Raw genomic sequence first — 15,695 nt, forward strand, 5'->3', positions numbered from 1 at the left:
AGGAGAGCAATGGGATGACTCATGTAAAATCATTTTCAACATTTTCCTAATTTTTGTTTTTTTTTGTTTTTATCTTGTCCCAAAATTGATAGTTAAAGTTTCAAATGTAGATGTGGGTCCACAGCGACCAGCCGCTCTCCGGTCTTACGAGAGGAAACAACCAGCTGTAGCGGCGCCAGCCCCACAGGACGAATCAGCAGAGACCTTGGCCGAGTTGGAGAGCCATCTAGAGCGTTTGACAGGAGACATTCCAGAGACCGACATAGATGACATTCCTCGTCGACTACAGCGCTATGTGATTGGGGTCCCAGGTCCTTTTAGGAGGTTCCTTTGTAAGGTGGCCCATACAGTGGTTTCTTATCGAGATCATCACCAGTGATAGGATGATCGCCTATTGTAGACACATTTGACATTTTTGCTTTTTGTACTATCATTTTTACCGATCATAAGGTGTTTTTCAACCTATGATCGAGGACGATGTATATTTTGACACACTCCTATATTATATCACTATTACCGGCTTATCTTGTAAAACATGTTATGGAATGTTTTCAATTTTACATGTATGATTATTGCAAATGTCTACTTAACATTTGAGAAGCAATTGCATCTTCTAATGTATTTAAAGATCTTGGAATATGCTGATATTCAATATAATCAAATTCACGTTCTAAGAGACACACTCTCAAAAATAATCTCAATAACACTGGATTTCTAATGGCATATACTCCGTTAAGCTGTAATACAACGAGTTCAGAATCTAACCTCACTATAAAACTCCGAATCCCAAATGAAATAGATTCAGATAATAACTCAATCACTGCATTATACTCAGCAATGTTATTCGTTGTTTGACCGAGGCTTACCCCATGCATAGATACCAACTCGTCAGAGGGCGAATAAATAACCCAAGCTGCGAAAGAAATGTTCCATGTATTACGACAAGCACCATCAGCAAATCCAATGTATGTTTGGAGAGGCATCGACATCTGCAATATCAAGAGTAAAACCAAGATAAGCAGGAATAATGAAGAAAAACACTCTCTAAGCTAAGAACACTTTTTAAACTAAAACACACCAGCTAGAAAGAAAACTAACCTAACTGAAAATCTCCACACCCAAATTTTAAGCATAATACCTCTTCAAGTAAAGACCATTTCTAGGTTTACCTAAAGAGTCCCCGTCAAAGTCTACCAATTCATAGGCCCCTTTTGCTAGCATTCGCTTGACAACATAAGGACCATGCCACATAGGAACGAATTTTCCAGTGCCTAATATATCATTAGCTTGATCATACAATAAGACTAAGTCTCCTTCCGAAAAATTTCGAGGGGTCACATTTCGATCATATTGAGCTTTCATACGTTTTGCATGAGTTTCGATCGCTAATGCAGCATCACGTCGATTCTCATCTAGCTGAGCCGAGTATAACAAACGTCTTTCCTCTTCGGAAGTGACTGGAAGTAACTCGATGGCCATTTGCAGTGACGGGATTTCACATTCAATGGGTAACACAACTTCCAGACCATAAACTAGTTGGAAAGGAGTGAACCCTGTTGATGTTTTTACTGAGGTTCGATATGCCCAAAGCACTGAAAATAGCATGTTATGCCAATTCGACCGATGAATCCCAATGATTCGTCGGATCATGATGACTAGAACTTTGTTGATGGACTCAGCCAGACCATTAGCTTGTGGATAATAAGGAGTTGAATTATCGTGACGCAAACCAAGCTGGCCTGTAAGTTTCGTCATCATAACGTTTCGAAAATGTCGCCCATGATCAGTGATAATCACTTGTGGAACACCAAACCTAGAAATTATATGATTGAACACGAAAATCGTAGTTGTTTTGCCATCTGCCTCAAATGTAGGCATCGCCTCGGCCCACTTGGTAAAATAATCTACCGCAAGGATGATATACGCATGCCCCCCGGCCGAGTGAGGGTTACATGTAATAAAATCGATACCCCATTTTGCAAACAGACCAACGGCAATTATAGGGTGGAGAGGAGCAGGTGGAGCGCGCATCTTTCGATCAAAAATCTGGCAGTTGTGGCATTTTCGGACCGTGTTAATACAATCTTTAAACAAAGACGGCCAAAAGTAGCCAACGCGCAATATCTTTTGGGCTATGGCATACCCAGACATATGACCGCCACACGCTCCAGAGTGGCAGTCATTTAGAACCCTTTCAGCTTCCTCATGAGTTAAACAACGTCGAAAAACAGAGTCTGCCCCACGGCGATAAAGGGTATCTCCAATGATTCTGAATTGTTGGGACTGGAATCGTATTTTTTTACGTTCCGACCTTGAAATTTTTGGTCGAAAGTTGCTCCGGCTTTCTTGAGCCCAAAAGGTAATTTGCAATAAGCAAATGTCCCCCATGGACAAATGAAAGCCGTTTTTGGTTGATCGGCAAGCAGAATATTGATTTGATTGTATCCGGAAAAACCATCCATGAAGGAGAATATTTCACTGCAGGCACAATCATCAATGGTTTGATCGATATAGGGAGTTGGGTAATTGTCTTTTGGACAGGCTCGATTAATGTCCCTATAATCGATACATATTCTTATTGTCCCTTGCTTTTTGTTAACATGAACAATATTCGATACCCAATCCGTTAACGAAATCAGATAAATGAAACCTGCTTTAAGTAATTTTTCAGCTTCTGCTTTAATGGCAGCAGCTTTTCTAGGGTGAATCTGACGCAAACGTTGCCGGACGGGTTTAGCGTCCGGGTAAGTTTTGATTTCATGAACAACAATTGCGGGGTCGATTCCTGGCATTTCCTCATATGACCAGGCAAACACGTCATGGAATTCTTGAAATAGGGCCTTGTATGTTTGAAATTCATCTTCCGTACAAGAGGCACCTATATGAATGTTTTCAACAATTTCAGGCTTAACCGAAATGTCAATAGGAATAGTTCGAGAAATGTTTCCCAAATTTAACTCTGAATTAGGATTTTTCATTGGATTCTGAGGTTCCTTGACATATTCAGTTGTAAAAATTGATGAAAAATCATTTTCAAAATGATCACTCTCGGGTAAAAACGAAGATCTATGATGGAGATCTTCCCATGGTAAGTCATCGACACATAGGATTTCACGAATTTGCTCATCAGTTTGAACAACTTCAGAAAATGTTGTTGTATCCGAGTTTGATGTTGAAAGTGATTCCTCATGGACCACATTCATGAAGTCAATTTTTGTTGAAGATGGGTCGGAGAACGACTGCACGGCCTGATACGCAATTTCATATGTTCTCAAAGGCATAGCATCACCAAACGAGTCTATCTCAGATTCGGAAGGTACGATCCAAGGATCATCATAAACAATGGTGTCTAACGAAATCATATGAATGGTTGCATTAGAAGACGATGCGTTAATAGGAGGAAAAGGAAAAGTTCCCAGTAAACCGGCATCTTTAACTAGTCCTACTCCAACATCCTTATACGAGATAGTTGTTTTGCCGACATGCTGAATGCTTTCAGAAGAGGCTGGGTCGGACGAAAAGTAAGTTAGCTGATCTATTGTTACGATCTTTCCATTATGAGGGAACTTTATAAGCCGAAAGACCGATGAAACGACAACTGTCATAGTGTAAGACCAACTACGACCCAAGAGAAGGTTGTAATCTAGAGGGGCATCAACCACCTCAACATCTAGATTAACAATTTTTCCTTCAACCCCTATTGGTAGATCCTGTAGAATGCCAAAAGGATGAAACCCACGACCATCAAAGGCCTTTAGAATCATCAGGGATTGATTTAGCGAAGGAGAACCAAGCGATATCCAACACTGTATCGACATAATACACGTTGAGGCTCCCTCATTAATCACAGTCCTATGAACAGGTCTGTTTTTTACTAACACTGGGATCTGGAAAGCCATTTGATGAGGTAAGCACGGTGTACTATTTTCTAGATCGAAAATTATAAGGTTCGACTCCTGAACGTCAACAACTCCTATAGCCAACAAAAGTAATTTATGCTGTGCTGGACATGATTGCAGCACTTCCAAAGCCGACATTGCTGAAGGTGAAACAACTAAATCTTCAACAATGTTATAGTTCTGAGCCACTCTCGCATGTGGATTGAAAGCTGACTTTCGAAGTATACCCTTGGCGGGCGGTTTGATTACTAAGTCTGGGTTAGGTTTCTCGATCTGTAGTGGATCGGAACCAGGAGCTGAGGTTGATGGGTTAGAATGAGAAGATTCTGCTTCTTTACCATCAACATGACTTTTACTTCCATAATCATGTGATCGAGTCGCAATCTTAACATGGGACATCATCATTATGGGTTCTTTGGAGGAATTTGAGGAAGAACCTATCATCTTACTGTCTTGACTTGGAAAAGGATCCTTCAAAACAGTAGGAGTTTGGGAACCTTTGACGATTTTCACAACCTCTGCACGATGAGGGCAGTCTCTTGTAAAATGCTCTTCGTCACAAATTAGACAAGGATAACGAGGTTTGCGTTTCTCATCATTTGATTCCGCTTTTTCTGGTTTCTCTTTCGAATTTTTATTTGTTTTATTTTTCTTCTTCCCTCTCTTCTTACCGCCGGATTTTGATTTGGCTGTAGATGACTCTACAACATGAATATCGGCAAAAAAATTCCGCGGAAGAATCTCCTGTCGGGGAATCTGGCAAGGTTATGATAGGAGAAGAATTCTTAGAAGACTTCTTCTTACTTTTGGTATTAACCATACCAATCATACCGTCAGCGGCATGAGACCCTGAAGGAGCTGCAGCGATTTGATTTTGCTTAGGAAGATCGGGGATTTTCTCATGTAACGTACCTGACTGAGTATAAACTAAGTCAAGGTACTATGCTTGAGCAATTACTTGCTCCTCAATAATGACTCCGGCCTTAGCTACATCCTCAGTGATCTTTGGCAATAAAGATTTTACAAACCATTCGGCTAAGATCTGATCCGGACTAAAAACTTTCACTAAACGTCGTCGACGTCTCCATTCATGAATGTGATCTGAAATGTAAGTGGACGTAGACTGTTTTAGTGAAGTTAATAATTCCGTGCCATTGTCATATCTGACTGGTAACTGAAAATGAGTTAAAAACGAGGTAGCTAACTGACTAAAATTATAAAAAGTGGCTCGTGGTAACTCAATGTACCACTTGGCCACAAGACCAATTAGAGTGCGCTGGAAAAGCCTTAAACGGATTGAATCATCTAAAATGCAATTAGATGCACACCAGAGGTGATAAATCATCACATGGTTCGACGAGTCCTCTCCCGATTTGCCTTCAAACTTAGGAATATCACTAGGCAACTTATTCGGCATTGGCGGCCAAAACGGAAGATAGTTAATTGGATCGTTCGTAAGGCGTGACAAGTCAGGAAAGTCCAAAGTTGCGATAAATGGTAACTGACGATTAGGGTCCTTGAAACCCTGGGTCATGAGACCAGCCCCAGGAGGAGGATATCCAGGATAATTAGGAATCAGAATTTCATTTGGGATATTATATCCTCCCAGAAAACCAGGATTAACCGGACCATACTGGGGTTGTTGAGGTTGTTGATATGTATACCCAGGGTACAGTTGATACTGATAGACTGGCTGCTGCACAGCAGGACCGAATTGGTACTGTCCCTGGTATGGTTGATAAGTAAATTGAGGTTGACTTGTGACAACCGTACTTGAACCAGGTTGTCCTACAAGCATCTGAACCAAAGTTTGAATTGTAGGTCCAGACTGAGTTAAAGATGCCTGAGGAGTTGATACAGGAACAGTAGAAACCGAAGCTGTCGATACTCCAGAAGTAGGTGGGGTAGATTGAACAGATGTTGCAGCAGTTGCAGCAGCCGTTTGAGGCAGAGTACGAGGCGTACTAGGCCCAGGCTAAGAAACTACCGAAGGTGCAGAAGTTTGAATAGTAGACTGGACGGGTTGCTGGGGTGAACCAGAAACCAAGGGTTGTCCAGTTTGAGATGACAACTGTACATTCGGTTGCAAGACCTGTTTAGTTTGCGATGGATCCCACACTAAATTCATTCCGGGGTACGGACCCATAACAGGTTGAGGATATGGAGGACCATAATCGGGTTGAGGTTAGGGTTGATAATTCAGAGGTACATTTCCAGTTCCTTGAACATATGATTGACCGGAAGGTGGTTGGAAACCTTGGTTCGAGTACTAACCTTGAGGTTGAAAACCTTGAGGCACGTACTGATACTAGGGTTGAGCTTGAGGTACATATTGATACTGGGGTTGACCTTGAGGTACATATTGAGTCTGGGTTGACCTTGAGGAACGTACTGTCCCGTAGGTATGTACTGTCCTTGAGGTTGCCCCCCAGATGCAATTTGGGTACCTTGAGGTTGCCCCCAGATGCAATTTGGGTACCTTGAGGTTGCCCCCCAGGCGATATTTGAGGACCTTGAGGCTGCCCCCCAGGTGGTAACTGGCCACCTTGAGGTTGCGGGTTAGGAATAGCACCTGACATCATTAGAATATCTTCTACACTCAACAGCTTAGTACCATTATTTCCAGTTAATAACCCTTGTTCAATAGGTTGAGGAGACGCTCCCGAAAAAGTACCAGTAAGTGACTGATACCCAGAGGGAACAGAAGGACCGCCGTACAAAAAGGTTTCTGGAGATTGAGAAAACATGGACGACTGGTTCGACATATTTAACGGAGGATAGTAACCTCTAGGTGTTGGGTGATAAGGAATACGAGGTTGTGAAAAAGTTAGTCCTAGGTTTTCCAAAAAATTAGTCAATCAAAGATACCAAGAACTGCTCCTAGGTGGACTGTAAAAGATCGATTCACGCTCCCTAAGTTCTATATTTGGTTGATTTTCAGGGATAGGGATACCTTCTTCCGGAGTAGCAAGTTCTTCAATAGCTATAAGTCTAGAAGGAAGATTTTGGGTAATTACTCTTTCTACCCTAGGTGAATCAGGACCACTAGAAGCTAGAGAGGCAAACCCCGATGTTGGAGTAGCAGGTTCAGATATCTCAGGTTCCTCACCTATATCACTAGTAGATGAAAAGCTACCAGTAAGTTCGGAAACTGAAATAGATTGCGGATTATAATATGTTACTAGAGCTTGATAATCAGGATGTACAACCAATGAAGACTCTCCTTCTTCAGGTGACCCAACTCTACTGTCACTAGGAGTGACAAGGGCTCGTAGCCCTTCAGGCCGGCTTGGTGAAAACTCAGGAGGTTCGCCCCGAAGTCTACGGGACTTCCTCGGTAATTCAGCCACGATTAAATACTTTAACTACTTCACATGCAAACAAAGTAAAATCTCAATGAAAACCACCTAAAGCCTCTAAAGAACCAAACAAATTTGAATCATACGCCTAAAGAATCTAGGAGATCAAACCACACACAAACAGTAACTTTCCGTACTGAAAACACTAGTTGGTGATGAAATCCAACATCGCAGAGTTCAATACAGAAATGGCGGTTGCAACAGTTACCCCGACAACCTGCTTAATGAATAGACTGGCACAATTTCCTCCACTAAACCATCTCGAGTGAAGAGCACCCCCCAGAACATCCAAGTGAGTCTAGCCGACGTCTGCTCTAGGTACAGTGGGATCTTCCCACCACTGTCACCTTAGGAAGAATCCTATAGAATATGGTCACTATGGTTACCAACGGAAACAAATATACCTGGGGGAACAGTCTACGATCTGATACGCACGCAAGGGCAGAGTAACAAGCTCAATCCCCTTGAAGGCTCCTTGACATAATCCAAGGTTTACCAACAAGTGACCCCAGGCTCCTCGACAATGGTTAATCCGAGGTTTACCATTTTTAATATGTGAATATCTGGCGTCGTTCCCAATGAGGAAGGATTGATTCCCACACTGGTTCGGACACGATCTTGTGCTTCTCCTTTAAGAGGAGCTTTCCCAGAGCATAGATGCAACAATTGGATTTTCTCTTACTGCAAGATACAACTACTTGTTGGTTTTACTGTCTTGGAGAGTTAATTACTCCCTACTCCAAGACACTAGCCTAAGCTATGTTGGTGTATTAGAGCCCTAGAAATCAAATATTACTAGATAGATTTTACTTTAAGCATTATTTTTATTGGTTTTTGTTTAAGTCAAGAGGTGGCAGAGATGAAACTTGTGGTGTGAAGACTCGACTCGAAATCACTAAAAAATGCACTTAAGATGATTAAGCAATCTTTTCCCTTCAATGAATTTCTAGCTAGGAAAGAGTTTGAGAATGCAAATACTTGTAAACACAAATATTTCTTAACAAACAAATTAAAAGAAGATCTTGTTGTCTTTTCCAATTCATTCAAAACGAGACAACTAGTTATTTTCACAAAAATTTCCCTTTTTCTTTCAAGCACTCAAATACTACAAAAACAAACTTTTTTCCAAAAGAGATTTTTTTATTTTTCATAAAAACACTCAAAACTATGGAAATATCTAATCTTGAGATCTACAAACTGTAAAAAACTACTTGAAGTAAAAGCTTACAAGATGTCTTTTCAAGGATGTTTTACTTAGCTATATGCAAACTAAGGACTAATTTGACTAGAATCACAAATTAGTCAAAAACAACCAATTTTTGTTTTCTTTTCTAAAAATGAAATCCAAACTTTTAACACAAGTCTTTTCAAAGTTTTGTAAAGAGAAAACACAAGATGGATTCCTCAACAAAGGTAGATTTTGCAAATGGTCAGACTCATAAGAAGGCCAGTAAAAACCAAGGTGATCTGAGGCTTCTATAGCTTCTTAGCTCTGAGCTACTACAAGATCAAAATGAAAATCAAGCCCGGTAACCAAAACTTCTAGGAATTTCACCTAAAACCCTAACACCAATGAAATTAACCTAAAAAAAGCTTCTGACAAGTCACATGCAGGTCTGGGCAGTGGAAAACAACATCTAAACAAAAACTAAGTTGACTAGAAGAGAAAATCTCAAGTTTTCCAAAATTTTGACAGGGTCTGCAGGCCCACAATTCACACAGGTGCGGTACCGCTCTGTGCGAAAAGCAAAAGTGCAGACAGGTCCACACTATGTTGCAAGCCGAGGGTGCGGTCCTCTTCCAAAAGTATGAAAAATGAAAAATAAACCAAGATCTACTAAATCCACCCAATTCCACACACAACAAGCCAAAAACAGAAACAAAAAACACAGTTTCTCAGGTCAAAGTAAAGCAAATAAAGAAATCAAGTCCCCAGTGGAGTCGCCATTTTGTCACACGGAATGAGTCGATATTGCGGACAAGACCGACCTCCCTAGAATCTAATGATATCTAGTGACAAGCAAGCCAATCAAAAACTATCTTTCTCTAAGTATGCAATTTATAAACAAAGGCAAACAAGTGTTTTAGGCCTACCTTGGGTCCAATGCAAGTTTGTGGAAGCCTCGCTCCTTTGATCCAAATGAGCTCCCTTGTAGCAAATCTGCAAACACAAACAAGCAAACAAATTAAATAGCACCTGAAAAGCCAATATCGTAAAGCATACTTATCATGATGATCAAGGAATTCATGAAACAAATGACATAAGACAATTTGTTGAGAAAAATGAATTTTATTGTATTAATTCAAATCAAAGAAGAACTTTACAACCTGTGCCTTGATGTTGTACAAGCTTCTCCCAGGGTCCAACAAGAAGTCTCCTCTACTTTGAAAAGTTTCACTCTCTTCCAAATGAAGCCAAAAAAGGTATGTGATCTCTCCTCTAAAGCTTAACTAGGAAGTCTCAAATCCACCAGCATTTACCCTCAAAAATGTTCAGCTTCTAATCTCCCTAGCAACCAGCCCAATGCCTTAATTTATAGTGCAATGGAGGGAAGTTACTAGGTCCTCCTTCAAAGGGATAAATCACTCCTTCAAAGGGATAGCTCCTCTCATCAAGGGATTAGCTCCTTCTCTTTTGGGATGCATGAACCACCTAGGAGCGCTCAATCCACGTCAAAATTCCTTCTAGAATCATCTAGAATTAACCCAAAGTGAGTTTTTTAGAATAAACTTGCGCCTTTTTCATTTTCACAGGGGTCCGCACCCACTCCTTTAGAGACAGAGTGGGCAGGTCCGCAAGTAATGTGAACAGGGGGTCCAGGACCGCAGGCAACAGTGAGAGAAAGTGCAGAACCATAGCTTTGTTGATTTTTAATGTCTTTCTCTCATTTTCAAAGCTTGACTTGAAGAGCTGAGGTCTGAGACTTGCTTAGGAGGACAATATAAGTGATGATAGACCCATACTGACTGCAGATAGTCATGGTGACAATATTTTTGTGTAACACTCTCAATATAGAACTCATCCTTAATTCCTCAATCAGTGGAGAAAATCAATGACGCATTTCCCAATTAATGGAGAAATTATTGCATGTTCTCACAAAGACTTCAAGTTTTCTTTTCCTTAAATAATTAACTCATGGAGAATTAATTAATTAATATTCCAAACTGCTGGTAAGACCAAATTCGTATTTACTTCCTATAGATAGACCAGGGATTGTTATAAATAGGAAGGGACCCAGAAATGCTATTTTTAGCAGTTTCACCTCTCACCCAAGGTGGCCAAAATGCTCATTGGCCAAAATGCTATTTTTAGAAGTGCTATTTTTAGCAGTTCTATTTCTAGCACTTCCTAAATTTAGCATTTCTTGTTGCACACTTTTCAACATCTATTGCGGTTCCTAATTCTTATCTTCCTCATGATCATCCAGACGTTTTATTATACGTCGGAACTCCGACCAACAAGCCTTCAAGCCCAGGTTTACATCAATCTATTCCTTCGATGAACATTGCTGGAAGCATGGCATCCATGACAAGTGTTATGAGTATGCAAAATCCTGTATCTGTACAAGGAGGAGGAACAATTTCTATACCTTCTGTTACTCCTAGCACTGTTATATTTGGTTTTACTTCCATTCCATCATCGAGTGGAAGTTCTCAAGCTGTTGCCTCTGGCATTGGTTTTTTCCATTTTGGAATGTCGGCCAGCCGATTCCTTCAGTTCCATTAAGTATTCCATCAGCTTCCTCCACATCCATGGCAAGTGGATCAGCTTCTTTTCAGGGTTTCCTGTTTAGGGGTGGTCATATACCACATTCCAACCCAACTGTGGGATCCATGCCTTTTTCCTTTTCAGGTCAAGGTTATAATCCATTTCAAAGTTGGACAAACCATGTAGTTAGTGGGTTAGGACTGGGAATCAATCTTATGTCAACCAATAGGGGAATATTCTGTATTCTTCTGTCAATTATTTTCAAAACTTTTCTCCCTATGCTAACGCATGGAATCCTTATCAGGGGCTTTTTTCTCCTTTTAACACTTCTTTAGGGGGTAACATTACTAGTTACGGAGGATTTTCGGCAAGAGTTGGTCAAACTTTGAATTTTGCTGGATTATAAGGGGCTCCTTATAGTTCAGTTGGGTCTACGAATTACTTCGAGCAACCTGGTGCCTTCACAAATCCAAGTCATTCTTTTCAGAACGTTGGGAGTTCGGCCCACACCAGGTGGAATCCTCAGGGTCCGACACGACTCCCTTTTCTGACAACGTTAAACTTGCCAAATTTCACTAAATTGACTAATAATCCAATTAGGTATAACCTCATTCGGCCTCCCGTTCCAACCAAACTTCCCTCTAATATCCCAAAATTCGAGGGGAAGGCAGGTGATTATCTGAGTGACCACGTAGCCACCTTCCACTTATGGTGTTCGTCCAACTCCCTGATAGACGATTCAATCAAGTTGAGATTATTTCAACGTACCCTAACTGGAAATGCGGCTAAGTGGTACATAGAGCTACTAGGGGGCACCTTCACTTCTTTCGGCGATTTGGCTACTATCTTTTTGAACCATTTTCAATTTCCTGTCCGATATGATGCCGGAACTGAGCTTCTGGCTAATTTCCAACAAGATCAGGCGACTCACATTTTCGATCATATTCAGGAATGGAGGAGAAGGAAGAGGCTCATAAAAGTCGATATCCCACAAGAATTCCTTCTCGAATGGTTTCTTAAATCATTACAACCTGAGATCTCTAAGGACGTGTCCCTCTTTGATGTTTTCACTAAAGAGCAGGCTATTTTCAGGGCCCAACAATTAGAACTGATCTATTCTTAGTCTGGGGTTCTTCAAAAAATTCTACCTGATGCTCCTAGATCCAAGGTGGATATAGCCAAACCAAAGCTAGGTCCCCATGCGGACGGGCTAGTCGGATCAATTGATGTAAACACAGTTAACCTTCTAAATCAATTGCAGCAGTTGTCTTTACAAATTGCTTCCTCTATGGAGGCATCACCATCCACATCTACACCTTCTCAACCTACATCTATAAACGTTGTCCAAACTTATAACCCCAAAGGCAATCAACAATCTGTTGGAAAGAAGAAAGGACGAGGCAGGAAGTAGAACCAGGATGGGAAGGGCAATGCAAACAAACCCAACAATGATGCTAGAGAGGGTAAGAAAGAGTCCAAGAAAAAGGTAAAATTTCCATGCAAGTTATGCAATGGGGATCATTTGACTCATCTCTGCCCTAAGATCCAAGACGCTCAGCGCTTATTAGCGCAGCAGGGGTCTTCTAGCTCCCAGGTTGTTCTCACTAACCCTTTTCCCCAAGGGCAGCAATTACTTGCTAGCACAAATTCTAATGTTGGTACCCCCACAGGGGGCAACCAGGAAGGGGAAAATTCGTCAAATGTTTATATGATGAGCTCACATATCGATGTCGCTACGTGATCACGTGATTACGGTGAATCGGAATCATCTAAGGCTAAGTCTGCTTCCAATGCCTCAGAGCCGCTCCATATTGAGAGGCCCTCTGTTGAGTCTATACCGTGGATGCCGAAAGGCTGCGAAGCACTCGAACATTAAACCTAATGCTAGGGCAGCCCATAACTACTCGATTGTAGAAGATCTGGCTCGGAGTCCTTACGCTATATTAGCATTAGAGATACTCCAATCGTGCCCTACTAAGAGGAGTGCTTTGCTCTCGACAATCAGAGCAGTAGATCCAAAAAATTCTCTTGTGCTCACTTTTGATATGTCAAACATCAAAAAGATACTTCCCCATCATATGGCTTTCCAGATAAAGTCTACATATCGAAATACTAACATCTTTCGAACAGTTATAGATGAGGGAGCTTCCACATGTGTGATGTCCATGTCATGTTGGAAGGCCATTGGATCACCTCAAGTTGTTCCTTCACCGACTCTATTGATGACATTTGATGGACATTCTCATAGGCCACACGGGATTATTCCAGCCTTTCCCATCTGTGTTGGGGGAAAGGTGGTAAATATTGAGGTAGAAATTGTCGATGCGAACCTGGATTACAACCTCCTCTTAGGCAGGAATTGGATTTACGAGATGGATGCCATAGTTTCATCATTATTTCGCATCCTTTTTTTTCCTCATGAGGGAAGGATTGTAAAAGTTGATCAGATGGATTATTCTCCAAGTGATTCTCACGCATCCTCTGACTCTACTGTTCCATTAGTGGACAATCCCAGGCAACCTATTGAGAATTTAGGAGTTGGGATGTACTCTTCTTTAATGGGTAGTTTTGATATCCCTGCTCCAACTAGAACCAATGTTATTTCATCCTCCAGGGGACCTTCTCGAAGAGAGTTCTTTTGAACTCATTATTTTTCGGACCCTTGGCCTTTACCCTCATCTACCACCACATTAGATGGAGGGAAGGTAGGTGGAATGGCATGTCCTATGTCTACAGTAGAAATTTCTTATCAGTCTATTATTAACTCTACATACTCCCATCCTACTCCTTTCTCACTAGAGGAGTTAGATGGAGATGTGGCTCCGGCCTGGACCCTCGATTCAACTTTAGCTCAGGATTGCTTATATACATTCTTACCATCTTAAGAAGCAATTCTAGAAGCATTGATGGGTGTCGATAGACCATGGGATGATTTACATCATCATTCATATTTCCTCCCTCATTTGCGAGAAATTGAGTCAAGTTTGTCCAGTCCGTCTACTAGTGATGTTCATATAGTTTTAAACCCTTTGGCACTAGCACAGTTTTTTGCCGAAGGTAACATGTTTGTTATCTCATGAACTATACCTGTGAACATCTCTAGGAATCCTAACATAATTGAAAATGTCTTCATCGGAGCTGACTATTCCCCTGAAGAAATTCAAATTTATACTGATATCTTCAAAGAGTTTCATGATGTGTTCGCTTGGTCTTATGAAAAAATGCCTCAAATAGATCCATCTATAGTCCATCCTGAGATCAAGACATACGAAAACACTAAACCTATTCGTCAAAAACTTCGACCGGTCAATCCTAGAAAATCAGTAGCTATTAAAGCTGAAGTTGAAAAGCTGCTTAAACTGGGATTTATATACCCCGTTCCTCTAACTGAGTGGGTCTCTAATCCAGTCCTCGTAGATAAAAAGCAAGGAATGATCCGAGTATGTATTGACTTTAGGGACCTAAATAAGGCTTGTCTGAAAGACAATTACCCCACGCCCTTTATTGATCAAATTATTGATGAATGTGCAGGTAATGAAATTTTTTCATTCATGGATGGATTCTCTAGTTACAATCAAATTACTATCCGTCTAGAAGATCAGCACAAGACAACCTTTATTTGTCCTTGGGGTATGTTTGCATACAAAAATATGCCTTTTGGCCTTAAAAATGTTGGAGCCACTTTTCAACGGGCCATGTCTTATGCTTTTCACGACATCAAACACGTTATCGAAGCATATCTGGATGATTTAGCTGCTCGTTCTCGAAAGAGAATTGATCATCCTAAACACCTTCGGTTGATATTTGAACGGTGTCATTTTTATAAAATCCGGTTGAATCCAAATAAGTGTGTTTTCACCATCACATCCGGTCGGTTGTTAGGATTCATCGTATCAACAGAAGGGATTCATGTTGATCCCTTCAAGGTTGAGGCAATACTTCAATTGCCTCCCCCATCTTACATTTTTCAACTTCAAAGTCTCCAAGGAAAGGCAAGTTTCTTAAGGAGATTCATAGCAAATTATGCCGAGATTACAAAAGGATTTATGCATTTGCTTAAGAAAGGAGTCCCATTTATATGGGATGATTTCGCGCAACGATATTTTGATGCTTTGAAAAAAGCATTAACTTCTGCTCCATTATTGAGTCCACCCGATTATAGTAGAGAATTCCTTTTGTATCTCCCTGCATCAGAATCAACCATTGGTATGGTTCTGGTTCAGGAAGATCATTCTTTCTGTGAGCATGTAATCTACTACCTAAGTCAAGGCTTGGTAGGCCCTGAACTATGTTATTCTCCCATCGAGAAATTGGCTTTGGAAGCTGTCCATGCTGTCCAACGGCTTCGACATTATATTCTACTTCGAAAAACATTCGTCTTAGCAACCATCAATCCTTTTTAGTTTGTCCTCAGTAGGTGAGTGATTGGGGGCAAATATAATAGATGGATTGTCATTTTTCAAGAGTTCAATCTTGAATTCATGTAGGCTAAATCAAAGAAATATTTAGTATTTGCAGAGTTGATATCAGAGCTACTTTGTGAGGAAGAAATTATTCATGAGGAAATTTTTCCCAATGAACATTTATTTCTTATTTCTTCACAAGATCCTTGGTATGGAGATATCATTATATATCTCTAGACTTCAAAGTTTCGACCTACTTTCTCCAAAGATGAGCGTAGAAAGTTGCGTCACCTCGCTAAGAATTATGTTATTATAGGTGACACAT

Source organism: Pinus tabuliformis, chromosome 7 (genome assembly GCF_031772625.1).
Source record: "Pinus tabuliformis cultivar Carrire ecotype Pingquan chromosome 7, CPIR1, whole genome shotgun sequence".
In the NCBI taxonomy this organism is placed as follows: Eukaryota; Viridiplantae; Streptophyta; class Pinopsida; order Pinales; family Pinaceae; genus Pinus; species Pinus tabuliformis.